The following is a 3,292-nucleotide window of genomic DNA, read 5'->3' on the forward strand; positions in this document are numbered from 1 at the left end:
TCTCTCTCTCTCTCTCACACACACACACACACACACACAAACACACACACATACACACACAGAGACATACACAAATACCTGCACTCCATGAAAGCATTCAAGCGCCCAGGGCAATGCAGGTCTAATGCTGTCCCCTTTCCTTTCCATTTCTAGGCTGCATTGAGCTGCCGTCCCATGCAGGTTCCAGTGACTGTCCATTCTGTGACTGGATTTCTCTGCACATCAAGCTGTGGACATCTCTTCTTGGGAAAGGCTGAGATCAATGGGACACTCTGGGCTGTTGCTCTGGCAGCCCACACCCCATCCCCTCCTGATTCTCCAAAGCCCAGCCCATTGCCTCCTGCACACTCTCTGGCTGGTCCGCAGCATCTTCTTGCTAGGTTCTATTTCAACTGGGCGCTCAAGCCATCAAGCAGCTCACACCCCAGTGGTCTGTGTAAGGGGGGTGGGATTCCGTGCCCTTTGCCAGACAATAGCAGCTGCCCAAGGTCACTTGGCTGCCTGCCTAGGAACCACCAGCTCCCACTCCCAGGGGGGGGGTTCCTGAGTTCTGGCCTGACTTGGCTTTTACTCTCACTCCCCCTCAGCTCACCCCAGGCAGGGTGATAGCAACAGGTAGGTGCTTTGGGTACCTTCCCGAGGTGAAGAGCAGAACCTGGCGTGAGCTGGCTCTTCCAGGGGGACCACTGAGTCCTGCTGCGGCTCCAACCCTATTCCTTAAAGTTCACGAAAGGTGAGGCTGGTGGCATGTGGGCGGGATGGACACATCCCACTCTTCAGCCCCAAGGGAAAACAGAACACAGGCCACCGCCACCGCCACCAGGGCACCATGTCACTTAACCAAGCTGGGATGGACATTTCCCTCCCTTGTCCCTCCATGTATTCCTCACCAATAGACAGAGAAAGAGAGGAACAGAGACAGGGGTCAGCGTGGGGACAGAAATGAAGGCGGGGAGGTGGTGAAAGACAGACAGAGACAGAGACAGAGACCCAGGCAGAGGCAGCGATTGATTGCCTGTGGCTGGAGAGATGGAGGAGAGTGAGGGAGGAGAGGAGAGAGGTGGCAGGGCATCATGGAAAGGAAAGAAGATGAAAGAGAGAGGTAGAGGCAGACAGAAAGTGAGAAAGATGGAGAGGGGCAGACGTGGGGTGGGGGCATGTGGCCAGTGGCTCGGGGCCCTGGCCCACTTGTGGAGAGGGATGGAGCCTGGCGATCTCAGGGAGGATGCCAGGGTGATCGCTGAGCAACACATCCATGGCTCTGGACATTTCGCCTTTCCCAAGAGGCAAGTCCATGATGATCCAGGTGGGAAGGGCTGGGTGGCAGGGAAGCCTGCCTGTGTGTTGTCAAGAATCTCGGGCGCTGAGGCGCTGGAGAAGTGCCCTGTGGTTGAAAGTGCAGGAGCGGTGGGGGTGTGGCAGGGGCGGCAGCGGCTTCGGCGGCGTCAGGGGCCAGGGATAGGGGTGTGGTATGTGGGGGCACGAGTGGTGGGTGGCATGGGTGAGGCGACCTGAGAGCAGGAACCCCTGCGGGCAGCCAGCGAAGAATGGGCCTTCCCAGGACTGGTGCCTGGCGTTGGCGGGCAGCAGCAGGCAGGACAGCTCCTGGGGAGCGCGGGGGAGTTGGGGGCCAAGATGCAAGGGTTGGCGGTGGAAGAGGTGGGCGGTCTGGAGAGGCTCTGCCTGCTCTGGGCTCAGAAGGCAGGATGAGGCTTGCAGGGGCTTGCGTGTGCGCAAAAGCGTGGGGCACTTCCTTCGAGCCGGAATCAAACCAGCGACCTAAGGATGTCCACAGCTGTCTGTTCAGTCTACAGTCCTCCGCTCTACCAGCTGAGCTATCGAAGGGTGCACACTGGCGGGCCGGGTCCTCTGCCTTTATGCAGATTGCGGAGGAGAGCTGGCAGGTCCTGTCGGGGGTGGGGTCCCATTACAACTGTCCGCCTTCCACCCCAGGGAGCCCTCCCTGCCCCGCCCTGCCCTGCCCAGACAGGCTCAGTCCTTGCCTTCAGGGCCCAGGACCAACACACACACACACACACACACACACACACACACACACACACCCAAACACTTAAATGCACACACACCCCTTCGGCATGGGAGCCCCTGGTATCCAGCGGAAGCCTGGCATGCCCCGCCAACTGGTGCGGCCTTGGCCGGGCGGCGACCACCAAGACGCGCATCCCAGGGCGCGCAGGGCTCTCTCCTCTCGTGCTCTGGCCCTCTTGCCCCTATGCCAAACCTCTGCGTCCCGCCTTGGGCCGGGGTCTAGGAGGATGGCACTAAGGCGGCCTGAGAGGGCCAGGAGCCCGGCACCAGGTGGAGAATGACCCAGGGGAAGGTTGCCTTGTCCACGCCCCTCCCCGCCGGCCCCGGGAAGGTGGGGGTGTGGATACTCACAGGGGTGCGGGTTGGTAATGGAGGAGAACCAGATGGCGCACGGGGAGGCGGCTGCGCAACTAGCACAGCCACAGTCCCCCGCGGCAGTGTCTGGTGGACACCTGGATCCCATCCGACCCTACCAGCCTGGCCCCTGAAGCCCCGGTCCGGGTTCCAGGTCCCCGTGCCCCAGCGGACACGCCCTGCTCCCCACAGCCGCTCCCTCTTCGGTGCCTTCAGACCTCCTGCACACCACACGGGTGGCGGAAAGGACAGAGGGTTAGGGGAAGTGGCAGCCTCGCGTGCCCCGTCCAGGCCTTGCACAAGCACCAGAGATACTTGTGCCAGGGAGCCAGCCCGGCCAGGGCCCAGGAGGCCCGGGCTTCCTGCCTCTCCTCACCAAATAACTCCACCTGGTCCTGGGCGCTTCCGGGAAAGGACAAAGGGACACAACAGAGGCGGACCTGCTTCCTGACCCGGAAGCAAGTCTTCTCCCACCAGATGGGATCCCAATTCCGGTGTGCCCTAAATCCTGGCCCTAAATCGCCTCCCTCTCCCAGCCGCTCAGCCCAGATTCCCCGTGGAGGCCCAGGCAGACCCCTCTGCAGTGACCCAACCCCCCCAGTTTCTTGGGGCTCAGGGGGCGGAGAGGGCGTGCTCGCCCAGGCAGAACCCTCAAACCTTTCCTCACGCACCAACCCCACACCAAACCCACTCCCACCGGGACAGGGGAAGGGCCCAGCTGCAGGGGCTTCCCAAAACCTAGTGCTGCTGCTCAGCTGCTCAGCTGGCCGGGCAGCAAGAGCAGCCTCCAGGGACCCCCTTTCCTCACACCAAAGCAACAAATCCGGGTGCCAGGACCCAGGGGGACAAAGCCCAGGGGGGATACCCAAAGGGCCATTCCTTCTCATTT

At 61.7% G+C, this 3,292-nt stretch overlaps 1 non-coding gene across 1 annotated transcript; it reads right to left on the reverse strand.

The window, feature by feature from the left end:
• Nucleotides 1-1,751: 1,751 nt before the first annotated feature.
• On the reverse strand, nucleotides 1,752-1,845 carry Trnay-gua (transfer RNA tyrosine (anticodon GUA)). Its single transcript has 2 exons — nucleotides 1,809-1,845; nucleotides 1,752-1,787 (listed from the first exon to the last, which is right to left on the reverse strand). It is a non-coding gene; the product is annotated as a tRNA-Tyr (tRNA).
• Nucleotides 1,846-3,292: the final 1,447 nt, after the last annotated feature.

The sequence above is a fragment of the Callospermophilus lateralis genome, unplaced genomic scaffold, assembly GCF_048772815.1.
Source record: "Callospermophilus lateralis isolate mCalLat2 unplaced genomic scaffold, mCalLat2.hap1 Scaffold_10887, whole genome shotgun sequence".
NCBI lineage: Eukaryota > Metazoa > Chordata > Mammalia > Rodentia > Sciuridae > Callospermophilus > Callospermophilus lateralis.